Source organism: Tamandua tetradactyla, chromosome 2 (assembly GCF_023851605.1).
Source record: "Tamandua tetradactyla isolate mTamTet1 chromosome 2, mTamTet1.pri, whole genome shotgun sequence".
NCBI lineage: Eukaryota > Metazoa > Chordata > Mammalia > Pilosa > Myrmecophagidae > Tamandua > Tamandua tetradactyla.
In genome coordinates this window covers 194216484-194231447 of record NC_135328.1, presented here as the reverse complement: position 1 = coordinate 194231447, position 14964 = coordinate 194216484, and positions in this window count along the sequence as shown.

Below are 14964 nucleotides of genomic sequence, written 5' to 3'. Positions count from 1 at the left end.
CCCCAACCAGATCACTAGCCTTGAGTGGGTCGGTGAAGACCTCCAGGCGCGCCGCCCCCGGCTGTGTGTCCCAGGGCAAACCCTTTCGGTCTCTGGGCCAAGAGCACGGGGCTTTAGACAAACTCGGGTTTGACTCCTGCTCTGTTTGTTCCACTCTGCTGTGTGGAATCTTGGGCAGGTTACTTGCTGGCTCAGAGCCTGCGTTTTTCCATCTTTAATGGGGATGATATGCTCATCCACCTCGGGGGATTATTGGGAGGATTAAATGAGACAAAGCGTGTCTCATTTGGAGGAAGCATTTAGCCCAATGCTTGGAATGTATTAAGGGCTCATAAAATGGCTGCAGCTATGATCATTTTAAGGGGATTGGACTTTGTAATGTAAAGGCTTTTCCTAGTGAAGGAAACATTTACTGAGTGCTTAGCTACAGGGGGTTTCTGCCAACACATTGGTCTAAGTGATTTACATACATTATCTCACTTTATTCTCAAAACAAAACAAAAGGAAGCTCAAACAACTATTTCTTTATTTTGCAGTTAAGGGAAAAGAAAAACATAAGGAGGTTAGTTTGCTGAAGGTAATACAGTTCAAAAGTGGTGGGGGAAGGATTTAAACCCAGGCTGGCTGACTAGAATCCTCACACTCTTCAATTCTGTACTAATGGTAGTGATTAAGACTGGTAGTAGTAGTCCACTGTCGCCCCTCAAGCCCTTTCCCTGTCTGGCAAACTCTTATTCGTCTTTCAAAACCCAGTTCCAATGGCCCTTCTGTGGAAAGCCTTCCCTGGCACCTATCCTCTGGACACCCAGGGAACGCAGCATAAATCCCTGATACAAATTCGGTGCCTGTTGACAACTTTTTCCCTGCAAAGAAATGGGGCAGGAATTGTTTTTTCTTAGCCCCACTGTCTCCTATCCATGAATGTTCCTCTTGGGCCCCATGGTCTCCCATGGGGCTTTGCAGAGTCCCGAAACACCTGATACAGTCTCCCAGGAGCAGCTGAATTAAATTTGCTGCACAAGTGCTGATGCCCCACACCTTCCTGGCATTTTGCCAACCCCCACCTCTGCCAGATGCCCATTAAGGGAAAAGAATTCAGGCCCATTGAGCCTGCAGTGGGCCAGGCCTGGGACTGAGCGCTTCAAACATTTTACTCATTTGATACTGCCACGTCCCTCTTAGGAAATGTATTGTTGGAACCCCAATGCCAACCAATGAGGTGACTCCCAAAATCGAAGGGAGGGATGAACCTCCAAACTTGTAGGGAGAGCTAGTGGGTCCAGGAACAGCTAGAACCAGAGACCCGGGCTTTCTTTCTCTGCAGCTCTCTTTTCTGCCTTTCTCTCTGCAGACCAACTCTGCCATGAGAAAGAATATGTGGCCAGTGACAACACTTAAACCTCCCTTCCACAGCCATTTTCTCAGCTCTGATTCAAAACAAAAACAAAAACACAGGGAAGCTTCTGATTGGCCGGACTCCAGTCAGGTGTCCACCTATGGGCCTGTCAGCTATGGTTAAAGGAGGAGGAGACCCCCCCCAAAGAAGGAGAAGGTCGCAGTTTCAGGAGCAAGGAGAAATGCTGGACAGAGCACATATCCATGGCAGCTAGGAACTACTCTTACCTCCATTTACAGATAAGGAGGTGAGCCTCAGCTGGGGGGTGGAGCTGTCCAGGTGGCACCGCTCGTAAATGGTAGAGCTGCTTACAGGCCACGCTGTCTTCCACTGACTTTGTACAGCAGGCCTGAGGAATACTCTTTGCAGGTCAAGGAGTGAGAGATTCTCCCACCTCCTGTTTCTCTCAGATGACTCATTTCTGGACCGTGAGGGCTACCTTTTCTAGAATTCCCCCACCTACCTCGTTAAAATTCGGTGGCTTAGACTAACACCCAGGAGCAATCTCCTGCCAAAGTAAGATGAGGCTGAGTCTGAGGCGGTCTGCCAGGAAAGTGTTCTGCTCATGGAAGGAGGGGGGCGGAGAGGAGTTTGGGAGGGGATGCAGCATGGTCCCCACTGGGGGATGGAGTGAGACGGTTCACAGAATCAGAATATGACAGTATATAGATCAGAGAGAGGGGTGCAGGTGAGCCACACTGAGGATAAGCACTGGAGGTAAGAAATGTTATTACCCCAGGGAAGAAGCTGAGGCTGGGAAGGTGATGGGGAAGCACGTGGCTAGGGAATGGGGGAGAACCTTATTTGTCAGGTTCCAAAGCCTGAGCTTTTTCCTGTGTTTCGGGGTGCACGCACAACTCCTTTTCATTCTGAACCCGAGCAGGCTCCTTGGCCCCGACTCTGTGTGTAGGTAGCGAGGATGTGGAGTTTGAGACTCACAGAAGATGATGATCAGAGTGTACCTGTGGGGAGGAGTTAGTGACTGGGTTAGGTAATGCTCAGGTGGGCTTGGCCTGGGGCTGTGGGGAGGTTGTCAGAATCTGTAAAGTAGAAACTGAATTCCTGCTTATTCTGTAAAGTCACGTTCCAAAGCTTCCTCCTCTGAGAATCTTCCTGACTTCCTTGGTCAATCATGGTTCATTCTCTGAGCCCCTGCTCTCACCCCACTTCCTTCATCACAATAAAGCATTGCAATTGCTCATACCCCTTCCTGACTTCGGGCGTCTAGAGAACAGGGCTGTGCCTTCCCATCTCTGTGCTCTCGGTATTGCCAAAAATAGTATTGAGTATGGAGGAGACACAGAAGCTGCCTGCCGGGAGAATGGAAGGATGGATGCCTGGATGACGGGTGGACAGATGTATGGATGCACATGTAGAGCGCAGAGCCAGCACTGACCTTGACAACAGTGCCCCCTGGTGGCTGCATCCACACTCACCCTTCTGCCACAGAGAAAAGTATAGCAAAGGGAAGGGACCTTGTGCAGATGTCCCAAAACCGAGCCCTACTAGATACTGGATGTTTTACAAATATTCTCTGATTGAGTCTTCATAACTGCTCTTCAAGGCCCAGAGACTGACACAAGGGCACAAAGCAGGAAGGGCCAGAGCTGGGAATGGATCTCAGCCTGTTGACCTGCTGTGGCTCCACTCTGCAGCCCTCACGCAGATATTGTGCCCCAGCTTGGTCAGAAGGCCAGAGTTTGGCTTTGGGGTTTCCCCTTGCCTCATGGCACTGCCTTCCACTTGTACCTCCACTCAGGCTCCCCTGTGTCCCCTCCATCCTTCCCCCCCAGCACACAAACACCTCCCTCAGAAAGCCCCTAATGTAGCGAATCCAGGTTCCAGGTTCCAATCCCAGCTCCACTGGACTCCTTGAAACTCACTTTCCACTCGGAGTCTCAGGTTTCCAGCCTGGAAAATGAGAATCATGATCCCTGTTATCTCTGCATGGAAACATCCCCAGATCGAGGAGTTCCCTAAGAATGAGGAAATGAAGGAAAGCAGCCTGTCCACTGAGAGTCAGACTGAAGATATCAGTATATAATGGACCAGAGCAGGAATATACAAAGTCACCTTAAAGGGCCACGCTGACTTTCGGTCCTGCAGAAGCTGCCAGGCACCATGGTGAAAGTTTTGACAAATCTGAAGTAAAGTCCCTGTGACCAGAGATGCTGCATATTGCTCAGGGTGAGGCAGCCTCAGCCATTGAAACAGTGGCCAGACTGTGTCTTATGTTGAGATGGACACAGAGGGTGTGACTGATGGAGTGAGCCATTCTCTTCCCCATGTCAGATGGCACTCCAGAGACCTGGATGTGGCAGGGTCTCTTCACCTAGGGCCTTAAGCCCAGTCTCCATGCCTTTGAGACCAGGCAGCTACATGAGTGAGCCAGGGTTGTCAGAGCAGGGAGCTGGGGGGGCCTGTGCTCAGCATGTATTGGAGAGGACACGTGCAAAAGGCATTCGGAATGAAAGACTTTTAAAAACATGGTACCAGCCTGCATCAGTCAGGGTCCCAACAGGAAACAGATGGTACACTCTAATTAGGAGAATTTGGGTAGAGTTTATTTTCCAAAGGACTAATTACAAAGCAGGGTGTTGGGGAATCACAAGAGAGTGCAAGAATCTGAGGCTAGCAACAGCAGTGCTTTCACCTCCCCTAAACCTGCAGGGACAGGGACGGGCCCAGCAGCCAGGACTCTAAGGGGAGGGTCAGGCAGCACAGACATGACCTCATAGGGAAGGGTCTTGGGAACAGACACCTTGAGCTCCCTCTCCTCTCTCCCACCCCTCCCTCCTGGAACCCCATTTACTGTGGCAGTGGGCTTTTCACAGGAACGAGGAATACACTTCTATTTTATTTAAACCAACCACTGCCTTTTAGGGTGTTTTAAACAGCTTTTTAACCCATAAATCAGCCATTGCACACTCAAGATGAAGCATCAGCCAAGGAGGTATAATAATCCTGGACTTATATGTATTTGGTAACATATTTATTTTGGCAAAACATATAAAACAAATCTGGCAGGATCATAAGGAGAGATCCACAAATCTATAACAACACGGGAAATTTTAATTCCATATTCTAAAAACTAATGGCTCAGGAGGCAAAAAAAAAAGGAGAAATTTTCAGAAATTTAATATAATCAAGGAGCTTGATCTACTCAATAAACATAAATCTTACATCCCACAAACACACAATACTCAACGATTTTCAAGCTCATGTGGAACATTTTTTTAAAATATCACATACTTGGTCATAAAGAAAGTCTAAACATTTTTAAAAGAATCAGTATCATTCGGCCACATTCTCTAATCACAATATAATAAAATTAGAAATCAACAGTAAAGAATTGGCCAAGGAAACACATTATGTTTGGTAGCTTAAAAACTCATTAAATAACTAAATAAATCATGGAGTAAGGAGAATATCATAATGAAAATTGTGAGATATTTAGAATTGAGTAATGATAAGCTAAAATGGAACTTAAAGGAAAAATAATAACATGTTTATTTAAACAGGTTTATTAAAAACAAGAACGATTGGCAACAAATGAATTAAGCATCCAAATTGCTACTCCACAAAGAGAGAAACAGAAAACCCAAAGAGAGTAGAAGGAAGGAATAATATAAAGCAGAAAGTAATGATACAGAAAACAACAAAAAGTTGAACTGGATCTTTTAAAGGACTTAAGAAAATAGTCATTGGCGCAAATACCCAATAGTGGGAACAAAAAAAAGATGGAACTAGAGATACAATCGAATTTTTAAAAAATCACTATAAAACAGCATGAGGACCTCCGGTAAGACACTGCACTAAGATAATATGAAAAACCCAAGAAATGAAAGAGTATCCCACAAGAAGAAATGGTGAGCAATATATATATATATATTGGATGGTATATTGGATATATATTGGATGCCTGAAGCCCCAGCTTACAGCTCGACTACAACCTCATGAGACAGCCTAAACCAGAATCACTTAGCTACATTGCTGTCAGAGTACTGACCCTAAGAAACTATGTGAAATGACCAATATTTGTTGTTTTAATTTGCTTAACTGTGGGGTAATTTCTCACACCACTGTGGATAACTAATGCATATGGTAAATGGAAAAAAAAAAGATGGTAGAGACAAATTTTTAAATGTCAATAATAACAAACAATGTAAATGGACCAATTTCACAAGAGAGCAAATAATCAGGTTGAATGAAAATACACACTCTGGTGATAGGCTGTTCACAAGACACATGTCTAAAACATAAAAATATGGAAATAATGAAAGAAATATTTGAAAAAAGATACCCCAGGTATGGCAGTCACTATCCATTTCCTAACCAACAGCTAGATCCAAACACTTTGCTATGGAATTCGGATATTTTCAGGGAGCAAGCAGAGATCTGTGGTCCCAGGAGGGAGTATCTCTGCCTCAGTCCCAGTTTATTTCTCATTCATGCAAAAGTATCAGCCTCAAGGAATAAATCATGAGTATTCTGAGCCAATCATGGAATTTATTTCTCTTAGTCAGTGATTAGAAAAAAGGTGCTTGTGTGACCCAGTCCTAGAAACTGAGACTTGCGGGAAATCTTCTGGGAAGTGTTTCTCTACTCCTTCCTTCCTCTGGCTTGGGACATGAGCTCAATGCTTGAAAATGCAGCCAACTTTTTACAATACTGACATGATGAACACGGGCACAAAGACAAGCTAATACGGATGATCCAAATAGAAAAGCATGGACACTTGATGACATCACAAAGCGGTGATGGCAATGGCCTATATCATGGATTATCATTTAAAGAAAAAATGCTCTGATTTGTTTCAGCCACTGTAATTGGGTTTTGTTACTTACAGCTAAATGCATTCTTAAGTCAGGCAAATGCTAAGCAAAAGAAAGTTGGTGTAGCTTTATAAATATGGACAAAATGGACTCTAAGCCAAAAGACATCATTGGAAATAAGAGGGTCATTATATAATGATTAAGAAGGAAAATCTTACCAGAAATATATAATTCTGAATTTTTTTGAACTTAACACTTTAGTCCTCAGATTATATAATGCAGAGTCAGCAAACTTCTTCTGTAAAGGGCCATATAGTAAATATTGTAGGCTTTGGGGCTATATGATCTCTGTCTCAACTACTCAGCTTTGCTAGCATAGTGTAAAACCAGCCATAGTTTTGCATATTGTTTGTTTGACAATATGCAAACAAATGAGTGTGGTTGTGTTACAATAAAACTTTACTTACAAAAACATTGTGTGGGTGGGCAATGGTGGCTCAGTGACAGTTCTCACCTTGCCTGCCATGCTGGAGATCCAGGTTCAGTTCCCAGTGTCTGCCCATGTAAAAAAAAAAACAATGTGTGGGGCCATTTGGCCCACGGACCATAGTTTGATGACCTCTGATATAAAGAAAAACAAAAGAATTTCAAAGGAAGATAGTTGGATCCATAATCCTGCTGAAAATTTTATCTTTCTCCTCATAGTAGTTACAAGATCAAGCATCCATAAGATTAGTAAATATGTGGAATATTTTAATAACACAGTTAAGAAACTTAAACAATCAGAACATGGACATTCTTTTTTTTTTTTTTTTAAAGAGAGAGGGAGGAAGGGAAGGAAAGACAGAGAGAAGGAAGGAAGGATGGAAGGAAGAAAGGGAAACATCTTTAAACATTTTCTTGTTTTATTGTATTTTGTTTGTTTGTTTGTTTTTTACATGGGCTGGGGCCGGGAATCGAACCGAGGTCCTCCGGCATGGCAGGCAAGCACTTTGCCCGCTGAGCCACCGCGGCCCGCCCCTGGACATTCTTTTTAAGCAAAAGAGAACACTTACAAAAATTATCACATACTAGGTCATGAAATAAATCTGTATACAAAGTAAAGAACTGATATTATATAGGCTACCTTCTTTGATCACAATATAATAAAATTAGAAAACCATAACAAAAAGATAACCCCTTTATGTTTCAAATCTAATGATTGGGCTTCCAAATATGTAATGGGACAAAGAAAAAGTATAAAACATTGGGAACTGGATGACAATTTTGAAATTTGAATGCCACTAAAACAATCCTTGAGGGGAAATCTATAACCTTAGGTATAAGTGTTAGATAAGAGATTGCATTTTAATGTGTTCAGCATGCAAATAAATTTGACAGTGTAAATGTAGTGGATGAGTGTCTATAAAATTTAACTTATCAAAACTGACTTAAGAAATGGAAATGAGAAAAAAATAACATTAAATAAGTAATTGTTCAGTGTTCTGTTTTTGTCTTTTAAATCTCTCCTGGTTCTGTAATTGTTGTAACCTTTTCATTCTTAATATTTATTATTGTACCTTTTCCTTTTAAAATAAATTGGCCTTAGATGTTTGACAATTTTTTTCAAAGAACTAAATTTTGACTTCATTAATCTCAGTTTATGAATATACTGCAATTTATTTGTACATGTAACTGTTGATGTATATTTGGGTTGTTTCCAGAAGTATGTTTTAAAATTTCTAAAGAGATAGGCTTGAGAAGAATACATGTTGAGTGTGGGGTTCTCTTTGTGTTGCTAAATCAACCTTGTTAATTATGTTGTTCAAATCTTCCATACCCTTACTAATTTCTTTTTCTGATTACTTAATCAATAACTAAGAGAAAAGTGTTTTAAAATTTCCCACTTTGAATTGTGGATCCATCAATTTTTTATCATTACTAATGTATTTGTCTTATCTCTCCCATTTCATGTTTTTCTTTAGATCTGTCCCACTTCCGCTCTGCTTTTTGCTTTCCTTCCTTGCCTTTTTAAAAAGTAGAGTGGGTGGGAGGGAGTCATGGCCAAGATGGCGGCTTAGTAAGGTGCGCGCATCTTAGTTCCTCCTCCAGAACAACTACTAAATAACCAGAAACAGTACAGAACAGCTCCCGGAGCCATGACAGAGATCGGACACACAGCGTACCCCAGTCTGGACTGGCTCGACCAACTGCGAGACTCCGCTGTGGTGAGACTCCTGAGTGGCATGCGCTTCCCCGGGCCGCGGCGGCTGGCGGCCGGCGCCCCTCCCTCCCTCCTTCCCAGGCTGGCTGAGAGTCTTGGAGAGGCAAGTTCCCCAAGCCACGGCGGCCGGCACCCCTCCCTTGCGAGCGGCTTCCCAGACCGGCTACGAGTCTCGGATCAGTGAGATCCCCAAGCCGTGGCGGCCGGCGGCCGGCACCCCTCCCCCACAGGTGGCTACCCGGAGGGAAAGGAAAGAGTCTCCAACAGTAGCAGGGACTGAGTCCAACCAAACACCAATAGTGGCATTAATAAACAAATTCTGACTACTAAAAATAGGCCCCCAGCTCAGGCGAAACTGATCAAGGTGGAAGTTGCCTATTGGGCTAACTGAAAAAGAGGAAAGGGGTCGAAACAGAGCCTTCTGCGGCTGTTTCTACGGAGGCTTGGTGCCTCTGGGCTCAGCGCTGGGATGACACAGGTTGCAACTGCCCCAAACGCAGAAACAGGCTGCTTTCAGGGCTCTCTACCACCTGAACCTTCCCCACGGGAGGGGTGAAACGCAACTCAGGTGGAATCCCTCTCTCAAGGAATTCAGATCCCAAGACTTCGCAATTTGAAGCCATTAAAACCAGCCTACAACCTTTCCTCTGTCTCCACCACGCACACAGCAGGGAGAGCCTTCCAAAGTTAAAGGAGCCACAACATCTTTTGCTGGTGGGACCCGCAGACAGACAAGCGACACATACTGGGCAGGATAAGGAAAACAGAGCCCAGACACTTCACAGGAAAGTCTTTCAACCTGCTGGGTCTCACACTCAGGGAAACCTGATTAAATGTCCAGACACCAGCAAAAAATAACAAATCACACCAGGAAAATTGGAGATATGGCCCAGTCAAAGGAACAAACCAATAGTTCAAATGAGATACAGGAGCTGAGACAACTAATTCTGAATATACGAATAGAAATGGAAAACCTCTTCAAAAACCGAATCAATAAATTGAGGGAGGACATGAAGAAGGCAAGGGATGAACAAAAAGAAGAAATGGAAAGTCTGAAAAAACAAATCACAGAACTTATGGGAATGAAAGATACAGTAGAAGAGATGAAAAAAACAATGGAAACCTGCAATGGTAGATTTCAAGAGACAGAGGTTAGAATTAGTGAATTAGAGGATGGAACATCTGAAATCCAAAAAGAAAGAGAAACTATAGGGAAAAGAATGGAAAAATTTGAGCAGGGGCTCAGGGAATTGAATGATAATATGAAGCGCACAAATATACGTGTTGTGGGTGTCCCAGAAGGAGAAGAGAAGGGAAAGGAGGGGAAAAACTAATGGAAGAAATTATCACTGAAAATTTCCCAACTCTTATGAAAGACCTAAAATTACAGATCCAAGAAGTGCAGCGCACCCCAAAGAGAATAGATCCAAAAAGGCGTTCTCCAAGACACTTACTAGTCAGAATGTCAGAGGTCAAAGAGAAAGAGAGGATCTTGAAAGCAGCAAGAGAAAAACAATCCATCACATACAAGGGAAACCCAACAAGACTATGTGTAGATTTCTCAGCAGAAACCATGGAGGCAAGAAGACAGTGGGATGATATATTTAAGTTACTAAAAGAGAAAAACTGCCAGCCAAGACTCCTATATCCAGCAAAATTGTCCTTCAAAAATGAGGGAGAAATTAAAACATTTTCAGACAAAAAGTAATTGAGAGAATTTGTGACCAAGAGACCAGCTCTGCAAGAAATGCTAAAGGGAGCACTAGAGTCAGATATGAAAAGACAGAAGAGAGAGGTGTGGAGAAGAGTGTAGAAAGAAGGAAAATTAGATATGATATATATAATACAAAAGGTAAAATGGTAGAGGAAAGTATTGCCCAAACAGTAATAACACTAAATGTTAATGGACTGAATTCCCCAATCAAAAGACATAGACTGGCAGAATGGATTAAAAAACAGGATCCTTCTGTATGCTGTCTACAGGAAACACATCTTAGACCCAAAGATAAACATAGGTTGAAAGTGAAAGGTTGGGAAAAGATATTTCATGCAAATAACAACCAGAAAAGAGCAGGAGTGGCTATACTAATATCCAACAAATTAGACTTCAAATGTAAAACAGTTAAAAGAGACAAAGAAGGATACTATCTACTAATAAAAGGAACAATTAAACAAGAAGACATAACAATCATAAATATTTATGCACCGAATCAGAATGCCCCAAAATATGTGAGGAATACACTACAAATCCTGAAAAGGGAAATAGACACATCTACCATAATAGTTGGAGACTTCAATTCATCAATGGACAGAACATCTAGACAGAGGATCAATAAAGAAACAGAGAATTTGAATATTACAATAAATGAGCTAGACTTAACAGACATTTATAGGATATTACACCCCACAACAGCAGGATACACCTTTTTCTCAAGTGCTCATGGATCATTCTCAAAGATAGACCATATGCTGGGTCACAAAGCAAGTCTCAACAAATTTAAAAAGATTGAAATCATACAGAACACCTTCTCAGATCATAAAGGAATGAAGTTGGAAATCAATAATAGGCAGAGTGCCAGAAAATTCACAAATATGTGGAGGCTCAACAACACACTCTTAAACAACCAGTGGGTCAAGGAAGAAATTACAAGAGAAATTAGTAAATATCTTGAGGCGAATGAAAATGAAAACGCAACATATCAAAACTTATGGGACGCAGCAAAGGCAGTGCTAAGAGGGAAATTTATTGCCCTAAATGCCTATATCAAAAAAGAAGAAAGGGCAAAAATTCGGGAATTAACTGTCCACTTGGAAGAACTGGAGAAAGAACAGCAAACTAACCCCAAAGCAAGCAAAAGGAAAGAAATAACAAAGATTAGAGCAGAAATAAATGAAATTGAGAACATGAAAACAATTGAGAAAATCAATAAAACCAGAAGTTGGTTCTATGAGAAAATCAACAAGATTGATGGGCCCTTAGCAAGATTGACAAAAAGAAGAAGAGAGAGGACGCAAATAAATAGGATCAGAAATGGAAGAGGAGACATAACCACTGACCTCATAGAAATAAAGAAGGTAATAACAGGATACTATGAACAACTTTATGCTAATAAATACAACAATGTAGATGAAATGGACCAGTTCCTAGAAAGGCATGAACAACCAACTTTGACTCAAGAAGAAATAGATGACCTCAACAAACCAATCACAAGTAAAGAAATTGAATCAGTCATTCAAAAGCTTTCCAAAAAGAAAAGTCCAGGACCAGATGGCTTCACATGTGAATTCTACCAAACATTTCAGAAAGAATTAGTACCAACCCTGCTCAAACTCTTCAAAAAAATTGAAGTGGAGGGAAAGCTACCTAATTCATTCTATGAAGCCAACATCACCCTCATACCAAAACCAGGCAAAGATATTACAAAAAAAGAAAACTACAGACCAATCTCTCTAATAAATACAGATGCAAAAATCCTCAACAAAATTCTAGCAAATCGAATGCAGCAACACATTAAAAGAATTATACATCATGACCAAGTAGGATTCATCCCAGGTATGCAAGTGTGGTTCAACATAAGAAAATCAATTAATGTAATGCACCATATCAACAAATCAAAGCAGAAAAATCACATGATCATCTCAATTGATGCAGAGAAGGCATTTGACAAAATTCAACATTCTTTCCTGTTGAAAACACTTTAAAGGATAGGAATACAAGGGAACTTCCTTAAAATGAAAGGAATATATGAAAAACCCACAGCTAATATCATCCTCAATGGGGAAAAACTGAAAACTTTCCCCCTAAGATCAGGAACAAGACAAGGATGTCCATTATCACCACTATTATTCAACGTCGTGTTGGAGGTTCTAGCCAGAGCAATTAGACAAGAAAAAGAAATACAAGGCATCAAAATTGGAAAGGAAGAAGTAAAACTATCACTGTTTGCAGATGATATGACACTGTATGTCGAAAACCTGGAAAAATCCACAGCAAAACTACTAGAGCTAATAAATGAGTACAGCAAAGTAGCAGGTTACAAGATCAACATTCAAAAATCTGTAGTATTTCTATACACTAGCAATGAACAAGCTGAGGGGGAAATCAAGAAACGAGTTCCATTTACAATTGCAACTAAAAGAATAAAATACTTAGGAATAAATTTAACTAAAGAGACAAAAGACCTATACAAAGAAAACTACAAAAAAATTGTTAAAAGAAATCACAGAAGACCTAAATAGATGGAAGGGCATACCGTGTTCATGGATTGGAAGACTAAATATAGTTAAGATGTCAATCCTACCTAAATTGATTTACAGATTCAATGCAATACCAATCAAAATCCCAACAACTTATTTTTCAGAAATAGAAAAACCAATAAGCAAATTTATCTGGAAGGGCAGGGTGCCCCGAATTGCTAAAAACATCTTGAGGAAAAAAAACGAAGCTGGAGGTCTCGCGCTGCCTGACTTTAAGGCATATTATGAAGCCACAGTGGTCAAAACAGCATGGTATTGGCATAAAGATAGATATATCGACCAATGGAATCGAATAGAGTGCTCAGATATAGACCCTCTCATCTATGGACATTTGATCTTTGATAAGGCAGTCAAACCAGCTCACCTGGGACAGAACAGTCTCTTCAATAAATGGTGCCTAGAGAACTGGATATCCATATGCAAAAGAATGAAAGAGGACCCGTATCTCACACCCTATACAAAAGTTAACTTAAAATGTATCAAAGATCTAAACATTAGGTCTAAGACCATAAAACAGTTAGAGGAAAATGTAGGGAGATATCTTATGAATCTTACAATTGGAGGCGGTTTTATGGACCTTAAACCTAAAGCAAGAGCACTGAAGAAAGAAAGAAAGAAATGGGAGCTCCTCAAAATTAAACACTTTTGTGCATCAAAGAACTTCATCAAGAAAGTAGAAAGACAGCCTACACAATGGGAGACAATATTTGGAAACGACATATCAGATAAAGGTCTAGTATCCAGAATTTATAAAGAGATTGTTCAACTCAACCACAAAAGGACAACCAATCCAATTACAAAATGGGAAAAAGACTTGAACAGACACTTCTCAGAAGAGAAAATACAAATGGCCAAAAGGCACATGAAGAGATGCTCAATGTCCCTGGCCATTAGAGAAATGCAAATCAAAACCACAATGAGATATCATCTCACCCCCACCAGAATGGCCATTATCAACAAAACAGAAAATGACAAGAGCTAGAGAGGATGTGGAGAAAGAGGCACACTTATCCACTGTTGGTGGGAATGTCAAATGGTGCAACCACTGTGGAAGGCAGTTTGGCGGTTCCTCAAAAAGCTGAATATAGAATTCCCATACAACCCAGCAATACCATTGCTAGGTATCTACTCAGAGGACTTACGGGCAAAGACACAAACGGACATTTGCACACCAATGTTTATAGCAGCATTATTTACAATTGCAAAGAGATGGAAACAGCCAAAATGTCCATCAACAGATGAGTGGCTAAACAAACTGTGGTATATACATACGATGGAATATTATGCAGCTTTAAGACAGAATAAACTTATGAAGCATGTAATAACATGGATGGACCTAGAGAACATTATGTTGAGTGAGTCTAGCCAAAACCTAAAGGACAAATACTGTATGGTCCCACTGATGTGAACCGACATTAGAGAATAAACTTGGAATATGTCATTGGTAACAGAGACCATCGAGAGATAGAAATAGGGTAAGATAATAATTGGAGCTGAAGGGATACAGACTGTGCAGCAGGACTGGATACAAAAACTCAGAAATGGACAGCACAATAATACCTAATTGTAATGTAATTATGTTAAAACACTGAATGAAGCTGCATCTGAGGTATAGTTTTTATTTATTTTTATTTTTTAATTTTTAATTTTTAATTTTAATTTTTTAATTTTTTATTTTTTCTCTCTATTATCATTTTATTTCTTTTTCTGTTGTCTTTCTATTTCTTTTTCTGAATCGATGCAAATGTACTAAGAAATGATGAATATGCATCTATGTGATGATATTAAGAATTACTGATTGTATATGTAGAATGGAATGATTTCTAAAAAAAAGCTGTGGAAGTTTGCAACCCCAGATTGGCATGATAAGAGATGCTATATAGACAATATGCCACATGAAGAATTGTTTACATCAGGAAAGTTTTTGTTGTGCATATGTTCCTAGAATAAAAAAATTAAAAAAGAGCAACTAAAGAGATGATGACAATGAAATGCAATGTGATGTTGGATATTATCTAACAAAGGAGGAAAAAAGGCTAAACGGGAAATTACTAAACAATATAAAATAGAGCTATAGATCAATTTTTATCATCAATTTTAAATTTCTTAAACTTGATAACTGTACAAAAATGTCACTTATATTAGTAGCCTAATTCATAGGAAATGTACATTTCTTCAGGAAGCATGATGTATGCAATCTACACTCAACTGATCACAAAATGAATTGATAAATTGACAGATATATAGAAAAAATGGATAGGTAAGTTGATAGAGAGATGGATAGATAGGGAATATGGCAAAGTTGGCAAACTGTTAAATTAGTAGATCTGGAG